General features: G+C 48.9%; 1 protein-coding gene across 1 annotated transcript in view; it reads left to right on the forward strand.

Annotated features, from left to right (window-relative positions):
• The first annotated feature begins 2,473 nt into the window (after positions 1 to 2,473).
• The window catches only part of Cht6 (Chitinase 6), a 77,819-nt gene continuing 57,652 nt past the window's right edge, over positions 2,474 to 22,640 (forward strand). The window contains exon 1 of the mRNA XM_050176614.3: positions 2,474 to 3,136. The gene's annotated coding sequence lies outside the window, so the exon portion shown is untranslated. The remainder of the gene's footprint in view (positions 3,137 to 22,640) is intronic.

Consider the following 22,640-nt stretch of genomic DNA (forward strand, 5'->3'; position numbering starts at 1 on the left):
AGTATGTTTACAGGCGGTCTTTAGAGGAAATAACGTCCGTATGTATTCTCGAAAAGTGGTCGTGTGCGTGCCTTCATTGTCCTACACGATTCCAGCTTGAACAACTCTCACTTCCCAGTAGGAATTCATGAACTATAGGCCAGGAGCGAGTCCTCTTGAGTCCGTAGTTACATAGGCCTTCTGTTTATTGGCTCAATCATGTAAAAATAATGCAAGCATGTACCACCAGCTCTGTCTACTGTCCGCTGCTCCTTGTTTCGCTTTGCGCGATGTTTCTTTCTATAGTCTGTGTGAGCCGCCGTCAGTCTTAACCAGAACAATGAAGACACGTGTCCAGAGGCTTCAGTTTTACAAAACGCGGACTGTGAGGAGCAAACATGCACTGCTTTGGAAGGAAGACGCGCGTTGAGCTAGCGCCATTCAATGCACCCCAATCAGAAATCTCCAGCTTGCTTCCTAGAAGGAGCGAAGCATTCTGGCAGCACCTATCTCGCCATGACTGCCGACGTTAACGCATTTAGCCTTCAAGCAATGGGCACACACCGCACATCACTGAAGGCACCTTGAAAAAAAAAGGAACAGAGCGCTATAAAGACGCGGACTAAAAGAAGAACGTGTACGACAGACAGGCGCTAACTTCCAACTAAATGTTGTTTAAGTAATCATTTAGTTGGAAGTTAGCGCCTGTCCGTCGTACATGTCCTTCTTTTAGTCCGCGTCTTTGTAGCGCTCCTTTCTTCAAGTATGTTAAACCAACTCGCCCACATCAGAGAGAGAGAGAGAGAGACAGATGAAAGGGGAAAGGCAGAGAGGTTAACCAGAGGGGAAGATCCGGTTTGCTACCCTACGCTGGGGAGAGAGGGGGAGATAAAGTGATAACAAAGTAGACCTCAATAAAGAAAGGAGCATGGACATACAGTCACAGACGTTCACCGTCGCCGCATACTGTCACCGCACAGCACAGTAGCACTTCCAGCACCATAAACATCTGTTCCGGCTACAGTCGCTTGTCCAATTCTGTTGCCCTTAAAGACTGCAACAGTGCCCTCGTCGCCCTCTGCTGTGATGGCGGCATATTAAAATAAGTTCCTCGGTTAGAGGTTTTCGATCAAAGCGCGCTATCGCGATTGCGAGCGATCGTCTCTCTAAATTATAGCTACGACAGTAAATTATAGCGAGCCCACGTCAAGCTTCTGCTGAAGACAACTTTAGTTGGAACCTTCGTGGTCATTCTGAGATTTCCGTTGCTTCCGTAAAATGCGACACACACAAACACACACTGTCTCCGGGATTGACCCACTTCACAGTGACACAGGGCTGCCAGGGTTGGCCGCGACCGTGACGGCACGAGGACGACCGTACGACGACGATGCCACATGACGATGAAGGAATGGCGTTGAGGGATAGACAAAGGCGCCACGACGCGGTGCCGGCAATGCGATGGCGATTCTAAAACGGTTAATGTCGTACGACCACAGCACGACGACGACGGCCGGCATGGCAACAATGGAATGATGACGTACGTACGACGAAAATGACGGGACGACGACGGAACGACGACGGTAGAACGATCACGGCAGCATCATCACCACAAGCATGCACACAGTGACCCAATTTACTGGACACTATGGTCACTGTGTCGGCATGAGAAGTTAGATAGATAGACTAGAAGTGCTTGAAGTCGGCAAGGAATGCCAACTGCATTAAAAACATTGGTATGGTGAATTCGGAATGAGTATGGCGGTGACTATATCACTATTCCCAACAAGGCCAAGGCTAGTATATGCCTACAAAACCGTTCTTTTTACCGACAGACTATTCTTAAGAACAGATAACTATGATAATGTCGGATATACTATTTTCAGTGGCGACAGGCTCATGGCAAATAACAGCTAAAAAGATCTTAAGATTCGTGAATATGGCCCTTATAGCGATGAGTGAGCAACAGCATGCGAACAGGCTCGCAAAAGAAAGGAAAAATTCACGAGCGCGCTGGAAAGTTCGCCAAGCTGTGCTGAATCTTAAGGTACATTCGTGCACGCAGAAAAAGAAAGCAAGAGCAATCGGCCTTATCGCGCATTTCCCATGTCGGTATACCTTTAAAAACTCAGGAGGGGGGAGGGGGGGAGGAACACACATTCGTCGTTTAACGAGCTTCTGCGCGTCAAGTCCTATACGTACAGAGCCGGCAAACCGCCGAGACAAACCAGCTGGGAAAACGCGCTCGCTTTTTTGCATTTCGCCCCGTCGTGGAAATGCGGCCGGCGTCGGCAACGACGGCCTCCAGACGCCGGCCGTGTCCGCAGGTAAAAGCGTAGCGCCAAGCCGCGGTGGCGGGGAGAGAGAGAGAGAGAGAGAGAGAGAAAGAAGAAGAAGTAAAAGCAGCACCGCGCGCGGGACAGGCGCGCCGCCACCCTTTTGTACGACTGTGCACCATCGGCTTATACGAAGACGTAGCGAAGAGAGGCAGGCAGGTAGGTAGGCAGGTATACACCGCCACCCTCCTCCACTTCTTCGCACACCCCCTCACCCCGGCTGACGCGGTGTAGTGGCGGTGCGAGAAGAATGCCCACGACGAGGCGGAGGCGAAGGAGAGGCAGAAAGTTTAGGCAAAGAGGGGGTGAGGGGGGCCCGGCGAGGGGGGTGAGGGGGGGCCCGTCTAACGGGACTCCGTCCACAAGCGGGACACCCCGAGGCGAGAGGCGCGCGCGCCTGCGCATAAAGACGCTCTTGTAAGCTGGGCCACGCGATCACAGCCACAGCAGCCGGGCGAGCCAGTGAGAGCAGGGGTGTCAGCCCCCTTCGGGTCCGAAAAAAACGTACATTGTTGTGACTTTGGTGCGCGAGCAACGGGACTTTGTGGACGTCCCCCCACCCCACTACATCGACGCGAGACTCACACCTGCGGTTTCTGGTTCTGTTAATTGGGACACGTCAGCAGTGCCTGGTGTGCTGCTGAAGCAAGTCATCTTCTCGTTCTTTTTTTTTTATTTTTTTTTTTTTCTAATTTAAATCCGGGACTGCGCGACGAGAGCAGAGCGAGACAGTGTGTGTCTTCGTGAACTCCGCGGCCACCGAGACGACCCCCTCAGCACCTCCGTTGGCCCTGGATTAACCTCGGGAGGCAGCAGACAAGGTACGTGTGAAGCACCAGATGCTAACGAAGCCAGCTGCGCAACCCATGGTATCGAAGAAAAAAAGAAACACGTGGATTCGAACCCGGGTCCGTATTCGCGAAGTCTTTCGTCCGTAACAACTGTTCCACTTGGTCACCCTCGCTGATAATATTGGCGATAGTGGCGTTAAGGATTTGTGCAGATCAAGAAGATGAGAGATGCGAATATTGCTCTCCCATATGTCCGATGCGACGATCGCGGCTGGCGCTTACTTTTGCAAGCAGTGTAAGAACCTTTCTTCTTGTTTTTTGCGAACGCGGGTCGTGATGTCCTGGCAGTCCTGGACTCCTACATATGGCAGAAGGGATGTTCCAAGCTCGAACGGGCTGTTTCGCCGCATGCGCAGTAGCCGTATAACAGCGATGCCGCGACGATGACCTGTCCGAGCAGTCCTGGACTGAAGGTTACCACAGAAGCCCCCGCTGGTGCGCAGGGGGAGTTAAGACTGGTTGTCGCATTCTTAACTACACCGTGCTGACACCGGCGATCCAGTTAAGGGGCGCCGGCGGCTTCAGGACAATTTTTCGGCAGATTTTTTTTAGTATTCGACCTGCTTACGGGATGCACGTTCAGGCAACATTCGCGGGATCTGTAGCCCGCCTAAAATGGTATACGACTTTCGCTCACTCACTTAGTTACACGAACGCTCGCCGGATCGATGTATACTATTTGCGCTCAGAGTGCGTCCTCCGCGTTTGCAGTTTGAACACTGCAGCGTATACCGTTCCGAATGGTAGCTTCTGGAAACGCGGCATTGCTTCGTGTACTTCGGGCAGACGGCTCCGCCCGGTGGGAGACAGCGATAATGGCGACCAGCAGCAGATGCGTAAACGCGAGTTCTGCAGAGAGAGTCGTCGATGACGAAGCGTGAGAAAGACGTGTCAGCATGTGCGTGTGTAAGGTTTGGTCAAACGTTTCGTCTTTTACGAACACCACTTACCCCTTCAATTGAACGTCTGCAGACTTTTTTCTGCAGTGTCAACATACGTCTCTCGTGGTTAGCTGGTACACAACTATTTGGTCTGCTGTTGTCAATCGCGTTCCCGCCATAGACCAGATCGGTGGTAATCAGCCTGGTTATCGTGAATAGATCGATAGAAACGAGACAGGTGACTACTTTTTCCTGTTAATAGACACTGTACAGTTTATCTAGTAAAACGATTCCACATAAAAGCAGACACGTCTACGAGAAGTTTCTGGAATACATCGCATAGACTTTCTAAGACATACCAAGGGGGGAAGTATCGAAATCAGCGAGAGTAAAAGTTGAAGCTCCGGGGGAGAGTACAGATTTCAGAGCGAGCTGGAATACGAAATAAGGCGGGAGAAAAGAAAGAAAGAAAAAACTCGAAGCGCAACTCCGCCCGCTCACTTATCTGCACGTCTCTTCTTCGGTGCTGCCCAGGAAAGTAACGCGAAAGCGAGCGGGAATAAGATATAACAGGTGAACCGGTTGCATTCTCAACCTGCCATAATATGCGCCGCTTGTTCTGCGGCGGCTAGCTGTATCCTCCACACCGCGTAGCCGTAGCCAACCACGTAGCCATCGTTCGCCGTGAATTCTGGGATGGGACGCCCCTATCGTTACGTTTGCCCCCCCCCCCCCCCCCTCTCACCCCTTACGGAGGGCCCCACGGCGAAATGAGAGTATGTGCCGAAGTGGGCAGGCGGTGCAGAGACCCCGCTCCACCTTCTCAACTTCAAATCCACATCATACCCGTGTAGCAGCGGCTGCGGGGCGAAGCAGAAATATTTGGGCTACGAGGCAGTAGGTCACCGGCGCCCAAGGGGGCGCGCTCGGTGGGAGAAAGGCGGGACGATAAAGACGAAGAAGACACCGGCCGGCCAGGCCGCCGGTTTTGTAGCTTCTCCTTCGTTCGCCGGTCAGCTTTGCTTTTTTTTTTTTGCGCTATATCGGCCGTGACGTCAGGAGGCAAGCATTTCGGTCTCGTTCGAGCGTTACGCAACAACCAACGCCGCCACGGGCCGGTCGGTCGATGCACGCTGCATGCGACAGTGGTCGGAGGACACAGTCCGGCGGGTACCGTCTGCCGCAGTTGCGTAGACGGGGCTAAAGAAAGACTGTTATTCGCTCACGCGGTCTGGGCTTGGCTTTCTTTATCTTTTCCCTTTTTTTCTTTTTTCTTTCTTTTTCTTCTCTTTTTTTCTTCTGAATCGACTCACTGTTCCAAGGAATGCGGCCTGTTTGTAAGGCAGCGACTTTTTTCGTAGACGGAGTGTATTCTAGGCGAACATATTGCGGTGTAAGGACATAGTCCAGTGGGTACGACTGGATGAAGCTCCGTAGACGAGCTAAACAAAGGTTGCAACTCTTGCTCCTTCGAGGTGTTGACAATACTTTTTTTTCTGTCTTTCTTAAGGCGGTCAGAGAAGGCCGTCACTCTCTGGAGAGCAGGAGAAGGACCGTGGGTGTACTGCCGGGGAGAGAAAGAAAAAGATGGTGCTTTCGCAGTGCTGTGGACGGTTGTGTGATTCTGCGAAGGAGCTCGTGGCTAAGGTCTACGCATTTTGACGTCTTACCGCATACACGGCGTTAGCAGAAAGAGCGTGCCACCTAGTTCAAACTGCCAGTCTCTATAAGGGGGCACCACGGCTGGCATGCACCAACAGCCATTCGTTGATTGAACGCAGTCTAAGCGAAAGATCAGAGGTTTAGAATGCTATGTCGCACGTCGTACTGCCACCGTAGCCGACGCGTGTTATTGATTGAGTTGTAACAATTAACAACGTTTCGCTAGTGTCTCGGTTGGTCTTAGTAATCCGTTTGCGTGGTGTCATCGTGAATATTCTTATACGACGGGCTGCGTCTGTTCTGTGCACGACGACTAAGCAGAGGCTGTGCTATGTTTTTTTGGAAACGCCGAAAGGCTACCAACGTGCCTTTCGGTTACTGGCAAAATAATAGGGGTGGTCAAGTCCACGACACCGCGAGCTAAACTTGCTCTTTCTTTAGCGAAGCACCGCTTCTTTCTTCGTCTATCAGTTCTCTAAACTCGCAGAAAGAGACAATGGCACAGCGTCGATTATTAAGCGGCCGTGATTCTGGCACTAATATCCAGTTATGGACCGCCCCAAATCTGAGGACCATTGACGTGCAACTATCGGGATGCTTACTACCCGCATTTTAGCCAAAAAGGATGATTGCGCGAAAGTTCGTACTTGCAACTATTTGCAAGTGAGATATATCAAGAAAAAAAAAAAAGCCACAGAGGCATAACAGTATAGCCGCGGTGTATCATTCGCGTTGTATACGTGACCTAACCTAACCTAACCAATGAAGCCCCGGTCTTGTTTCAGTGCCAAAACGTCATGTCGCACCGTAACCAAACAGCCTTTGGAAGACAATTTGTTCCAATTCAACTAAATAGAAAAAAAAAAGAAGACCGGGTGTTTCAGTTGATCGCCGGGATGCGTGTGATTCTTATAGTGCACTCGCTGAAACGTTGTTATCACGGTTGCTCAATTGGTCATTCAATTTACACGTCCCTTTTGCCAGTTGTCTTTTGCTTATCGCCAGCCCTATTTGGTATTTCGGTCTCAAACTGACAATGCAGCACGTCGTCATCGACGTCAGCGTCGAATTAGGATGTGTCTAACCTCTCATAGGCAAGATCATATTGTGAAAAGAAAAAGAAAAACACAAGAAATATGAAGAGGTGAGGAATACGCTTTATCCTTCCTAAAACAATGCTTCTTGAATCTCCAAGAGTCAAAGTTACAATGCAGTAAAATAATTTCTGAAAAGTACGATCGATAATTATCTCATAGAGCACAACGAGCCCGTGGTGCAAGAGCATCGATTTGCGCATTAGCCTCGAGAACAAAACGACGGGTTCACAATGGGAGCTGTATTGTGACTGGAACGCAAGATGAAACCATCAAAATGTCGTTAGCTTGCACTTCTCTCCGCGAGAAATTACGAAGGGCATATCGCGCGCAGTTATGCTGTCCGACATTTGAGGAGATCGTTTTCAGTCTGTTCAGACAGCGAAATTAACCGCACGGAACTCAGTTTAACGGCGACGACCGAAGAATGGAGCGGAAAACGCACCGTCGTCCAATTCCTAGAAAGTTGCACACAAGCGCGCCAGCCAGTGACGTCATCTTCGGGGACGAAATGGGGTGGAGTCGAACTTCTTTCAATATCGGCTTCCCTGGGAAATTAATGTTTCGAAGTGCGGAGTCAGGAATGACAGATGCAGTGTGGATTTTTGGGGCCGTGCTCGCACTGAATTCTTACGCTGTCGCCATGTAACGTTAAGTCAAGCACACATGCAACAAATTCGGATATAACGAATTATTCTGTATATAGAACACGCGCGAAGCTTGCTGACCGATACCCACGGAAGTTAACACCCTTCACAACGAGCTAGACACTGACTATATCTAACCCGATGCGACCTCTGCGAACGTAATAAAACCGCGAACGGGAATGTGCTGGAGCCCGGATAGTTGATTTGGCTTGGGTTGATTTGATCCATTCGGGTTTTTTCTTTCTTGGTACATTTCTTGAAACTATGCAATCTCATGCATCGAGAACACTAATCTAAGTGACGCTGAGAAACATGTTCAAGGCAGAGGCAATAACTGCTGCCTTGTACGAAGGGTAGTTTTCGTCTTCGGTAAATGGATTTTTTTTTTCTTCTTGCGTCTATTCTCTATTGGAGATGGCACTCTCCAGTGGAGATAACAACTCCGCATATAACGAATAACACGTCACAGAGATATCGTTCGAGTAAGGTATAGACGAGTTTGGAGCTATCGAATTGCCTCATGTATCGAACTATATTCCCTGGCGCATAAGTCTGATTCGTTATAACCAGCTTTCACTGTACAGGCAGGGTCAGAATGAAACGAAATGGGGGATCTGGGGAGAAAGAAAAGAAAAAAGCTGAATATTTCCTGAACCTCGGGCACGCAGCCTTCATTTCACATGTGTCATGTGTAACAGTGTACGCGGGCAACGTAGCGTTCTACTGTTTTATTCGTTACGCGCTAAAACTAGGCAGAGATTCGACTTTTCTTTTCACCGAACCTGTATCCCGTAAACTTCTGACCCTGCCTGTACATACGCAGAGCCGGCAACGTACCTCCACTGCACTTCTGCATTCACTTTATGTACTTTTTTTATCCTTGACAAAGTCCTTTTCTCGTTTCTTTTCTCTATTTCTTTTTCTTCGTCTTGTTTCCAAGCTGACGAAGGAGAGCGTCATACATCAAGGGACTTTCGACCACAGCATTCCTTTCTTTTTTGCCGATCTTAACAACTCAGACCACATGCCCGCTCTCGATCGCGAGAAACGAACTAAAACCGGCTCTCACAGCACGGAGAGAGAGAGTGCTTCTGTGCTCAACGAGGAAAAAGAAAAAGAATGCGTCATTACGGAACGGCTCGAAGCGTTCCTGTAGCCGCTAGCCGTCTCCGGTAGCAAACGTCCGGCCCGCCGGCGGGGCCGACGCATTTCCCTCGACACAATTTGCCGGCCGGCGGGTGGCATAACGGTTTTGGGCGGAGGCCGATTCGATGGCAGCGAGCCATCGGGGAATGCGGTTTTGCGACATTCGAAAGGATCGCCGCGATGTCCCGTTGCGACGCATGCAATAGCCTCTACGTATACGCGTATGAGACGGCGCCCCTTGTCCTGGAATGCTTTTAAGCGCGACGCTAAAAAAAATGTCGTTCGAAGCACACGCATTCGAAGATTCAATCTCTCGGGAAAAAGTTCCCCGTTGAATCGTTTAGCCAGCGTCGTTTTTTTTTTTTTTTTTCAATTTTCAGCTGTTGACATGTCTTCAAGGAGGAAGAGGAGGACTCGTCGCATATTTGCGATTGCAGCGCCCTGTCTAATCCGGGAGTTGACACGGTATTGCCAAATATGTTCCCGAAGTACATAAAGACGACTAAAAAATACGATCATTCGAAGAACGAATCTCTCGTATATAGCTTCCCCCAACCTGTTAAGTTGTTGGCAGCGTATTCGTTGATTTCTGAACTGATGACAGCTGTTCACGTGGGTCAGAACCTTGTCGCATGTTTTGACGTTCCAACACCCTGTGTCGATTCGGGAGATGACAACGTATGGCCAAATACCATTCCTGAACTAAGTATAAACTACTTGACATTCCTCGTGAGCAGTCCTTTCGGCCTTCGTTAATAGAAAGGATGCCACTCCGAAACAAGATAAGCTCTCAAGAGGTTTTACCTAACGTAGACATTAGATAAGACTAAAGTAGCAGGGTCAGTGGTGTTACAGCATTTGTTGACCCGTGAGCAAACACCCTTCGAATATTTCTTAATACAAGCGCGAAGCGAGTGGCCGCCTAATTAGGAGGCAAACTTTCGAATTACCGACGCCCAAAGTTGCCAAGATGAAGCCGTCAGCAATGGCAAGTGTCCTTAAAAGTGCGTAGCTTGGAGATTCCACGAGTTTCCCTGTCAGGCAATAGCAAGTTTTTCTTTTTGAATTATTTTTATAGCATTGGCATTAGGAGCGCCAGAGTAAGAAAAAGTGTTTGTGTGTGAAGTGCAGGAAGCCGGTCACGTGGTAGAGGTAAAGGGGGGATGGGAGAGCTTAGAATAGCGTATGTATGTATGTATGTATGTATGTATGTATGTATGTATGTATGTATGTATGTATGTATGTACGTGTGTATGTACGAATGTATGTACGTATGTATGTATGTACGTGTGTGTGTATGTATGTGTGTATGTATGTATGTATGTATGTATGTATGTATGTATGTATGTATGTATGTATGTATGTATGTATGTATGTATGTATGTATGTATGTATGTATGTATGTATGTATGTATGTATGTATGTATGTATGTATGAATGAACAGAGAGAGCAAAAGAGAGAGAGGCAGGAGGTGTGTCGAGTGAGCTCCTGAACAACACTTTGATCGCGGTTTTAAATCATGGATCCGACATCTCGAGGAGGGACGACGTAGTGCTAACACATTTCTCTTTCGCAGTTACACCCTAAATCGCCACTGATTTTTTTTTTTCCTTTTTCTGTCTGCTTCGTGGTCTGCTTGGAACATCTGGCCGCTCAGATAAACAGACAATACAGAGTTTCCATTTTTCCACTTGTTGTTATACTGAAGCTAATCAGCCGCAACACTTCGTCCGGACCGGTTCTAAATAGTCATTACCGCGAACACAAACGCGCAAGAGTTCAACGTGGGTGCCATAAGTGCTAGTTGACGTAACGCATACTTTCCTTGTTTCTTGGAACGTCGCAAGAGTTCTTATTTATTTTCTGCCATTAAGGCAGTTTACGAAGAAACACACTCTTCATTATTGGAGCGGTAAAATCTCTCGGAAATCCTCATAAGAGTTTGTGCAGATGTTATATAGAACGCGTATATACTTTTGTTTCTTTCTTTTTTCTTTGTGTGTGTGTGTTTAGAAGACTAATATGGTCTCGCACATTTTTTCGACACATGACTCCGGCCTTTCTCTTTAAACTAGACGTTCCAAACATTTATCAACCGCGACGTAGTGAAGGAAATAGACTTGGATACGGCCCCAAACGATCTTAAACTATGTGTAGACCACGTATGCCCCTACGAACATTTGTCAACCACGACGCACCGAAGGAAATAGTCTTCATAGCGACTCCATATGATATTAAGGAATACATAGACCATATGCACCCACAGAAAGCAGGACGCTCTACAAGATACAGATCTTCAACGAAAGATAGTTGGCGTGGTCGGCGTGGTGAGCTATATGTCACAGGGGTCTACAGAGAGTCTACGTACTATCGGCGATCTGTTACTGCTGTTCATTCGATCTGGCCTCCTGCTACTAATCACGAGGACGTGGTTTGTATTCACGCTGAGGCAGCCACACCAGATGCGAAATGCGACCACGCTCTGACATCGCGCTTTCGGTGCACGTTAAATAATTTCAGGTGGTCGAAGTTATTGCGGAGCCAGACCACTACGGTGTCACTAACGTACAGCCCGACTGTTGCTTTTGAGATTTTTATTCAGTGAGTCGGTCAGTCAGACAGCAAACCAATCATTCAGGCAGATTCTCAATCGGTGAATCTATCAATCAGTGAATCAATCATAAAATCAATTAATCATTCTGGCCGCTATTGATTCAGTCAATCAGCTAGTCAGTCAGTCAAACCACCAATCCACAAGTCAGTCAACAAAGCAAACGGCCCATCAATTACCCAGTGAATACGTCATTCAGTCAGACAACCATTTAAACAGGCACACAGTCAGTCCGGCAGACGGTCAATAACTCGGTCAATCAACCGCGAAATCAGTTAACCACTCGGCGAGTCTCTTAATCGATCGATAAGTCAGTGAGTCATTCGGGTAGTAACCTTAAAAATCAATCGTCCACCTAATTAGGCATACAGTCAATCAATCAGTCAATTAATTAGACAATCAACAGACAGCACATTTCGTAAGACAGCGCGCCTTTTTTTTTTCTTCACTGCAACGTCGCACCACCAAGCCCGCGCAGCGTTGCCCCGTGCGCAGCCCTCTCTGCGTTTTCCGCTACGCAAGAACAACCGGGCCCCTCGACCAGGTATTATGTAGGCCACGTCTGAAAGGTGGTCGCCGCGCGTCACGGAAGAGAAACAGACGCCCGCCGAAAGCTTCCCCCTTGTTACGCGCCGGGCCTCATATACGAACGAGACGCCATCATCCCAAGGGTGCCTCCCCCTCCCCCCCCCCCCCCACACACACTCAGATCGTCTCGGGGATGCACGACGCCCCCGCGTAGAGCCACCACGACGCCCACCTAGATGCAGGCGGAAGCTCGGCGCCGGGGAGGTCTCCGAGACCTTCGCGGCTTGCTCGAGCGAGACAGCCGTAGCCGAGCCGGACCGAGCCGGGCCTGCTGGTCTGCCGCTGCTCGCCTCTTGTGTTGCACGTTGGCGAGGACCCGCCATTGTTTCGCTTTTACTTTTGTCTTCCCGCGCCGCCTTCAACTGCATCTCCTTAGTTCGTTAGCCGTTTAGAAAGCGAGCGAAATGAGCGGCCGTCTATATATGTTCGGGCGAGGTGCTCGGCGCCCCGCATTGTACAGAGCTCACCATAGTCGCACTGCTTCGGCTGTCGTAACGGAAGCCGATGAAAAGGGAGGCTGTTATTGGTCAACCGGGGCGCTGTTAGTCCCTTAGGGGAAAAAAATAAGACGATTCGTTGTTACAGTTTAAAAAGGCTTGTAGAGGTTTACCTGAGATGTATATAGAACGTCTATACTATATATGTGGATTCATTTGGGCAAGGTTTGTAGAGGTTTAGCTTTGATGTGTACAGAACGTCTATGGTAAATATATAGGCTTATTAAGGGTTCTCCAGCTAAAATCTAGAGCTTTCACAAACAAGCTGTTTAAAGGCCTAGAGCCAAATATAGACAAAGAATGCATATGTTAATTACTTATTTATATGCCGATTCACGGTCGTATTGCTTTGAGTTGGCTGTCTCATTGCTTCGGCTCTCGCAACAGAGGCCGAAGAAAGAGCGTCTTATTGGCAAACGGCCACTATTGGGCCTAAATGCCTGTAAACAATTTTTCCGTGGCGTCTGTAGAACATCTATAGACAGTTTGTTGACTTATTACGGCGTGGATATTTAGCCAATAGGCTATCAGCAGAAAAAAAATCAGTTGAACAGTCCGAAAAAAAGTCTGCAGGCGATTTTCTGTGCGGTCTATAGATTGCCTATGGCCAGTGTGAACATATTATGACCTACACTTTCTTTCTGCTAGCGTCTATGGACTTCTGCAAAAGAAAAAAAACGTTCAGAGGTCAACAGAGTCGACAACATAACATACAAAAGAATATATATGTGTTAATCACTTTTGTCTACAGAGGGTGTCACTATAGACCTTAGATAGAATGAGAAGTCATAAGGAGAGGAGAGGTCTGCGAAATAAAGGGAAAGTCTACACAGATATATGCAGAGGGAAGGCTGCAATGCAGACATCGGTATTAGGTAGGTTTTGTTGCGGAAAGAGCTTTAGCATGGTCTTAACCGCCGAGAAAATAACGTACATGGTGTAATTCTAACAAGATGTAGGGTCACATTAAGTAGCAGTAGGGAGAGATTAACTTTCATTAATCTTGGACACGCTAGGCTCTATCCCGTTTGACTGCAGCGTGAATCCAGCCTATGGCTCGGTTTTTCACGCCGTCTTAACAAGATGTCTTGCCTCTTCTCTCTCTCTTTTCATCCCTGAGCCCCCTTCCCCCATTGCAGGCTAGCAAACTGACCGGACGTGCGTCTGGTTAACCTCCTTGCCTTTCCTCTCTTCTATGTCTCTCTCTCTTATCCCCTGGGTGAAGTAAGGTCGAGCGTTGGATAATTGGGAGACTGGCGAATCAACGGGCAATTCGTTGCAACACGTCCTTTTGTCGGCGCCGCAAGAGGAGCTTTAAAACTAAAACAAGAAGTGACACGTTTATTGTCCCAGCACGCACGGCCGGCGGTGGCTCTCGTGAATGAAACTTTCCTCCGCCGCCAAAACTTTCTGTCGCAATTGGGGTTGTCCTTATTAACCTCTCTCAACGCGTGCACCACTGTAATTGTTTTAACGGGGCCAGCACGCACCGGATGCCCGCGCGCGAACGAGCCGAGGCACAGAAAAGCCCACGCACTGCTGCGCTATCTTTACAGTGTCAGCGCGCGCCCTCGACGACGACGACGTTCGAGGCGGAAGCAAACAGGTTTACCCGAAGGTCGTCCCTCGCGATTACGAATCGAAGAAGGCACGCTCGTCTTCGAGGTTCCAAATACGTGCGCGCGCTATTTGGCACGATATTGTGCGCGGTCGCCTGTGCACTGGATGACTCTCTCCTTCGCTTCGTCTTTCCATTTCACTAGGCCGGCCGATACAGCACGTGCATTGAAATTTCGTTGAGCTTTTACCGACTTTTTGTTGACTTCAGCTGACGTTTTAATTACGAATCGAAGAACAAGAAAGCACGCTCGTCTTCGGAGTTCCAAATACGTGCGCGCACTATTTGGCACGATATTATGCGCAGTCACCCGCGCACTGGACGACTCTCTCCTTTGCATCGTCTTCGCATTTCACTAGGCCGACCGATGCAATAGGTGCATTGAAATTTCGTTGAATTTCTATTGACTTTCTATTGAGAAGCAATTGAGTATCGGAATTGAATTGTCATCTCGCCCGAATGTCAACCGTGACGTAGACTCCATGCTTTCGAAGCGAGGGAACAACTCGCTTTCCGTTTTTGTGCGTGTACACTGACCCCCTATAAAGTGGTTACGCATAACCCGCTCCGGGAAAGTTAGGTCGAACAATCCCGTTTCAGGTCTGAGTCATTTCGAGAAAGTAGCGCTTCGCGAGGCTAACTGCATACACGTGACGGATCCGGTAAGGTTGTTCTCAGAAACAACGCGAAATTGCCGAGTGCACGAAGAAAGAACAAGTAAATCGAGGCCCTTCCCGTGACTTCGCCGGTGACGTCCTGCACGATCGCCGTGGACACTATAACGCGTCTACCTATGTGCCCGTCGCCTTACCGGCAGATATGTTTTTCGACTGCATAGAAAATACTGTTGTGTGTTTACTAACATTTCTTGAAATTCGATTGACTCTCTGTTGAGAAGCAATTGAATGTCGTGACTTGACCAACCTCCCTCGCCAGATTGCTCCATGAGGTCGACAACGTGCGTTAAAAGCGTGGGAACAACTCGCTTTGTGTCTCAGTTGACCTCCCCCAAGCACGCAGCCAAAATTGTTACGCATAACCTACCCTGGCAAGGTTACGTCGAACGTCCCATGTATAAATTAGGGTCATTTCGGAATAACGGCGCTTCACATGCTTTAACTGTATATGACGAGGGCTCCGCTGTGGCCTGCCCTTCGATTCAACGCGCAATAACGGCGCGCACGACAAAAATGATCCGAGTAAATGGAGGTCCTTCTCGTGACTTCTCCGCTGACGCCGTCCTTCACGATCGCCGTGTACACTTGCATTAAGCCCGTAACCGTCAAGGGAACGCCTCATATATACGTGCGCCGCAGTGATATCAGCTGCACCAGGCCACGGGTGAACCGCGAGAAGACAAACAGTATGGACACATAACTCAACTGCCCCAAACACGTGCTTATATACGCAGGCATACACATTAATATCTCGCAAACCCACTGGGCTAGATTCGTAAATCTTGCTCTCCTCCTCCTCCTCCTCCCATGATGATGATGATGATGATTCATTTGAAACGCTGCGGGATTCTTGGTGAGGCGCGGGAGTTGATCTCGAGTCTAGGCGCGCAGCGTCGAGTGGACGAACGTTCACAAAATGGCGATTAAGGGCTTAAATAACCTTATAAGATTCGTGGCCCTCACTCGGGAAGAAGTGCTCGCTAACCCTAATTAATTTAGATGATGAAACAGCCTTTCAAGTTCCTATGGTGGCGTCGAGTGATAATGCATCGCTTGTTGACGCGTTCCGAGGTCGCGGTGAGAGCAGGTTCGTGGTGAGCACGTGGAAAGCCCTCAGTCAGCGAAGCCATGACTGCTGTACCCATTGCAGACAAGTGACGGTGTCGTTTGCGCGTCGCTTCCAGCGCGGTTTCCGACGTCCTGTAGACAAACTAGTGCGGCAGATCTGCTTCGCAGAAATGGATTGGTGACCGATATTCGCGAGAGCCAAACAATTTTTTTTTCCTATACGAGCGGCGGGCAATTTGTGACGGTAAAGATGCCTTTACAAGGACGCCGATGATCGCCAACGTAGTTTGTGCGAGCGCCCGCGATGCATACATTGGCGAAGATCGTTTGAGGTCGTCGAGGCTTTACCGATCCAGATGCATTTAAGCTGCAGCGACTAGTTTATTTTTTTTTATTCTTCGACGCTGGGTGCCCCTCGCTGACTTAATGTACGACGACGGCATGACGTCACGTTTGATCGGGACTGTAATACGACGGCGTCATCAAGATATGCTATTCCGCTCCATTTACTACACCGTCTCCGGAATCGACCCAGTCTTTCTTGCATCGACGCCGACTGCGAAGGTCGGCGAATGCGCTGCAAATGCTATCGCATGAAAAAATTATTATGTATACACATATGTTGCAGCACTTTGCATAGCAAAAAAAAAATCTGAACAAATACTTTTGCGCGAAGTCGTAGCGAAATGCTAGCGCTTATCCCATAAGCACAGAGCAAAAAAAGTAATGTTAAATAAACGTGTTGTGACACGAGGCGAAAGTATAATTCGCCGAAAGTTGGAGAGAGAAGGTCCCCCTTACATGAATGTCATGGTAAGCTGTCACGGTTACCTGGTTGTCATGTAAAGTGAGTCCGCACGTCATGCGTCGCACGTCATCGTTCGACTGCCGTTCGCGCTTCTGCATCAGTAACACGCAAAATACGGTCTCGTGTACGGGCGCTGTCAAAAGTTCACGGACCACTTGATCTAACGAAAACGTTGCGTTACCGTTACCGAGCATTTCGTTGCTGTATAGCCGGTAAAATCGAGAAGCACTACGCTGTCCGCACATATTATAGTACAGACTGGGAAACCCGAATTCCAGGAAGGCCCTGTCCAGGCTGCGGAAATACTTAGCCTTCTCAAACCCTCTGTCCACCCTCGCGAATATCGGCTTTCACCATTCTCGATATTAAACCAGAAAGAGAAAAAAAACTAAAATATTCTGGTGTAACGTAAATCTGTGTTTAGGCGACACTGTGTGTTATACGAAACGCTTAATCATTTTGTTGTCACCGGTATTTGAGAAAATTGATACTTTCTTTTGCGAGACGCACCACTGCATGATCATCGATGAACCCGCTCCCTCCCCCACCCCCCCCCCAAAAAGGAAAATGAATGTGTAGTGCATTTCAAGTTCGACTATAGGGGGACGCGGCAATTACCAGGGTAAAAAGCGAAAGTAACGAATCACCACGTGGTGTCGGTCAGGTCTTCGTCCTATGTGTCTACGCAAAAAAAAAAAAAACGATTTTATTTAAACAAACTGAACAAATCGACTCTTTCTTCAAATATATCGAGGTATGGCTGTGAGCACGCACTCGTGCCACGTGATCAATGAAGTAGTTATTCAGGTTCGTAAGACAATATATGGTCGATAACAATTTAGCCTAACAGATACCACGTGACTAAAGCTTTTCTCTGTCTACTAATGACCATATAGCTTTTTTTTTACCTCTTTCTCTCTCTCAGATGGCCACATTCGATAAACTTCTGAACGCGCCTGTGCGTGCAGTACACTTTCACTGCAGTGCACACGGAGCCACGTTTACGCGTTGCCTTGCAAACAGGCCTTGGTGTCTCGAACGATAACGACCAATCCCGCCTCTTGTTCTTGGAGCGCGTTGGGCAGCTTTCAATTTGGCATCGTCCTTGGCCTCACGCTTCACCGCGTGAGGCCACGCTTCTTCGTGACAACCCACGATGAACACGGCGCTGTCGTTGCCTTGAGTCGGGCGCTCGAAGGCGCGAGCCCGATTAGTTCGACCGCGCTGCTTTGAGCACGAGCGAAAGACGGATTCACCGAACAGTTCAATTCCTTCGAGGATTAGCGACGCTTTCCGTAAACTTCAAGGGCTTCGAAGGACACGACGCCAGCTGGGAAAGTCGATGGCGTTCTTGGAGCACGTTCCTCACCGGATATGGATGACCACAGACGGCCATCTTTGGCTTGCACGTGACGTCACGGACGCCATCTTTGGGACGCGGAGTTTCCTTCAAATATCAGCGGGAGACACTCTGGCGCCGCAACCATTGCGCTACACTCTGAGAAATGTTTGCACCCTTCGGGGCTGATCTTGTAATAACGCAGTGCCCTTACGTCACGTGTAAACAATCTCCGATCTAATGATTCAACACAATAAAGAACACTTACGTCAAAGGATGTTTAATAGCGCAAGAACGTGAGAAGGAAAACAACAAAGGAATAGAGCGCTAACTTCCCACATCCTTGCGCTATTAAACATATTTTACCACGGTACATCAACAGGCCCAAATCGCTGCGGTTAGGAAATTTTTACCTCACAGCCTTCGCAATAAAACAAAAAAGTATGGAGTACATACGTAATAATTTAGTGAGAAACAAAAAGAAAACTGGTTAATGTGATCTCGTTGCAGTTGCCGTGATCGGTAAAAAAATTCAAACAGATCTAGCGTGGTGTATTATATATATACTCAGGCATGGCCGGCGAATGCTACTTGAAACCTAATATCGAATTGCCGTTCTGTTTGACAGGCCTATATAGACGGGTGTATTAGAACGGCTAGGCAATGTGGCAATGCCTATAGCATCGGACGGACGTTGTTAACCGATGTTTAAAGACGTACAAGTAACGACGGGATCGTAACGGCAAAGCAGGCCCGGGATAGTCAGGTGCGTCGCCCGGCTTAGCCCGTAAAGGTCATTGACCGGCAAGTCAGGGGCCAGTGCCGGATGTCTGATACAGTGGCTTTGTCAGCACTGGTATTGCGGAGATAAACGGCGGGCCTTCGCAGGCCCATCCAGTGCCGGCTCAAGACCAGCATTGGCCCTAGTTGGCCCTATGTAATGTGCTCCCTGCAGGATACTGTCATATTCGCTGTCCTCTCTCCATGTAATTTACTACCACATCCAATTCTCCGCAATGCCTAACCTCCCTGCCTTTCTCTCATTTGCATCTCTCTCTCTCTCTGCCTCTCTCTCTCCACAATGCCGATTGCCATTCAGACGTCAGGAGACTCAGCCAGGCGGTGTCGGGCCAACAGTAATTTCCTCGTCACTTTCATTGATTTTATTTTATTTTACAATGAATAAACGATAAATTACTAGTGCACCTCGAGGTTGCCGAACCATACGGTGCGTCAATGACACCGGCTGTAAAACGCGCGATGACGCTTCGCTTCCGGCAGTTCTGTAGTAAACCGCACTGCTGACACGCTGTGCCAGATGCCGCGATATGCGCCCGTCACGCATGTCAAAAAAAGCCTGTCAAGCGTGACAGAATCACTCCCGTCAGGCGCGATTCTGCGCGGTTAGCCCAAAGATGTCGGTGCTGTGACCGCTGCGAACGCTCCACTTCCGTAATCTACTCGTCAACGCTGTCACGGCTGTCTGACGAATCTGTCAACGACGTGCCAACTTGCGGAGTGATTCGATTTCGGACCTTCTTGCTTCGTGAAACTACACTGCACCTCACCAACAGCGTGTTATTCAACTGAGCTAGTTGAGTCGTAGCTAAGACGAGTTTGAACAGCGGAGCTGAAACACGGTGACCAAGGGAGACAGAAACATTACATTACATTACATTATGGGGTTTTACGTGCCAAAACCACTTTCTGATTATGAGGCACGCCGTAGTGGGCGACTCCGGAAATTTTGACCACCTGGGGTTCTTTAACGTGCACCTAAATCTAAGCACACGGGTGTTTTCGCATTTCGCCCCCATCGAAATGCGGCCGCCGTGGCCGGGATTCGATCCCGCGACCTCGTGAAGGGAGACAGAAAGACAAAGTCGTCGCTGAAGTATCACCAAATAATACTGCGGTGACGTCCTTGTCTGTCTCCCTTTGTCCCGTGTTTTCAGTTCAGCTGAAACTACAAATTAGTTCCCCTGTGCTTTCCTTGGCTTCATTTATGTTGCGACTAAAAACCCTACTTCTTGCTCATTGCAGAATAAGGGTCTCGACTCCGGCAGGTTCAACGTCGTCAGGTAGCATACGAGGGTTTATTGGTCAGCTAGCTGGCTTCTAAATGGTCACGTGCTGCGTGACGCTATCGGTCAAAAAGATGTTCCACAACCACCACCATGGTCACGAGTGGAGCTGGCTAACACTGCCCAGGTTAAATCTAGCTTGTACACGTACGTAAATACCCAACAATGTGGACGTGGCAACAGCCACCACCGTAGCAGAATTGGTAGCGCATAACGCACGCGCAGTTATGAGGTTGTGGGTTCAGTTCCCAACGGCAGTGAATTGTTTTTTTTTTTTCAGCCACTTTCATTTTCCCTTTGGCTTATCGTTTCTCCGCTTTACTGAAAACTGCAAATAACTTCCCCTGTGCTTGCCTTGGCTACGATATCTGCTGGCTTCACACGGTTTTCTACACCGTGCGTCGCAGCTATCGCTAGCCAAGCTGTTCAAAGACCAGAAAAAGATTACGAAATCAAGGTACAAGATACAATTATAAAACCTACGGTGTTCTGTCGTCAGAGGTCTGACGGCCGGACACCGTAAGTCTTAAAATCGTATCTTGCACCGAGCTTCACTGCGATAACAAATATATTGATACTCCAGGCGAAACTTCGCCGTCGGCGTCGCCGTGATGTTCCGCACAAAGTCAAAGTGCGATAACATCGCGGCCGCGCGCCGTGTACTGTAGGTGCGAGCGAAAGCTTGCGAGGGTGAACCGAGAAGGATGGTGGCTTGATGCGGCGGTGTCTTCGCGCGCTTGCAAGGAAGAGGAGAGGATACCCGCCGCATTTCTCACCCGCGAAAGGGCAGGGGGGGGGGGGGGGAGCGGGGAGATGTGCGCACGCTAGGAGGTGAGGGGAGGGAGGGGGAGGGTGCACGTTAGTGCGCATCCGCTCTTCTACTTCAGCTGCGACGGCATAGCGCAACAGCGCGCGTCCTATCTTGGAGGCAACCTGCGCTGGGTTCGAAGGCTAGCTGAGCTCCGATAGCTGATGGCTTTGTGTGCGCTGCATTCTTGCGTGCCTTGTTGGCGTTGAAGCGAAAGGCGGCACGAAGGGGAATTCGCTCGCCGCTTCCGCCGCTCTTCATCACGCCAGCGTTCCGACTGCGAGTGTCCGCGTTCATCGAGCGAGACGTGTTCTCGTTTACCTGTGCACGCGTGACAGCGTCCTTCTTAATTTAATTAGTCAGCGAATGACTACAATTTCTTCAGCTCATAAAACGACTGACCTTACTTCGTATAGCTGTCTAATAATTTGCTATCGCAATCAACGCCTCGCCTGTCGAGCGAAAATGTGGCTTTCTAATCTTCTGTTGTTTTTTTCCTTTAAGGTTTGGCTAAGGTTAGCTGGGAGACCCTATAGAATAGAATACGTTCGTGCAGCCTGTTTAGTCGCATTAATTCGGTCAGAGAGGCACCGACACACCGTCACACACGTTCCTACCGGTTTGTCCGTGCAAATAAAACGCTCTATACGTCCCCCCCCCCCCCCCCACACACACACAAATCGTGCTTTCATTGTGGCGCGGCTTGAAGGCGACTCACGGGACGTTTCAGCCGTCGTTCCCTCGGCTTGCAAAATACGCCACGGGGTGACAGCGTCACCGACCAACCGGCCGGTCGGCTATAGCGCGAGAACTGAAGACCCTCCTCTCTCTCTCTCTTTTTTTTTTTCTGGGTCGAACACGCGGCATGCACCTCGTCATTATTGCGGCGGGCAAGGCAGCACGGGTTTTTTTTCTCTTCTCCTTTCTCGACTGTTCTCGGATTCCCATGGATGCAGAAAAGATACCCCTCGCGGCGTCTCCGTGCAACGCACTCGCGTCGTTACCGATAGGCATCGCTTTCGCCTTGCTCTGCGCTCCAACCGCTCCAACCGTCAAGGAACGCCATTTGCAGGAACCGCAGTCGCCCGACGAATGCTTACGTTACAGTGCCCGCTCGCACCGCCGTACACCGGCAGCCTGTAAAACGCTGTGTATACCGTATTCATTCGTGTAATGTCAGCCGTTTTAGAGAACGAAAGTCCGGGAAAAAAAGAAAAAAGAAAGGAAAAGCTATTTCCGTAATTGCACCTGTAGGACGAAAGCCAGCGCGAAAGTCACGCTCAGGGGAGACACGCGATGGGTGCACTTGGTGAAACTTTATTGTAGAGATGGATCTTCTGGGGTCTCACTGAGAGCATGGTCCAACTGAAGCCTTCCAGATAAAGCAGCCCACTGACATACGCGTCAGTGTAGCGTCGCTTGTCTTAAATGAAAATACTACTCTCAACGCGTATTCACACTGCAAATTGTTTCGCACCCTTAATAGTGAATAACAGTGTAAATTGGTCTATAACTCGCACCATTTTTTTTTGTGTGTGTGTAAGAGTGTAAGTTACGGACCGATTTATGTTCTTTGCTTTTAAGGGTGTACCATTACATTTACTTTATGCAGAATAATAATTGAGATAGTAAAGTGGTACAATTAGGTGACAGTAATATTTGCATATTCTGATACTTTCTTTTACAGTGCTGTGGAGTTATTCGACACGCATATTGTATGTACCGCGTATTTTTTACGTCATGTAGTGTTACTGTGACAGCGTTGCTCGACAAGTTCTGGTGCCTGTACGACAAGGTTGTTCGACATGTAATCTCGAACACTGTATGTTGTGGGTTAGACCCATTCAAGAACTAAGGAGTGGCCGGCGCCTAAATTGTGCCTCAACATCTCCTTATATCATATCAGTAACAATAAAAAGAAGTTTGAGTGCTGAAGTGCGAAGCA

The sequence above is a fragment of the Dermacentor andersoni genome, chromosome 8 (genome assembly GCF_023375885.2).
Source record: "Dermacentor andersoni chromosome 8, qqDerAnde1_hic_scaffold, whole genome shotgun sequence".
Lineage (NCBI taxonomy): Eukaryota > Metazoa > Arthropoda > Arachnida > Ixodida > Ixodidae > Dermacentor > Dermacentor andersoni.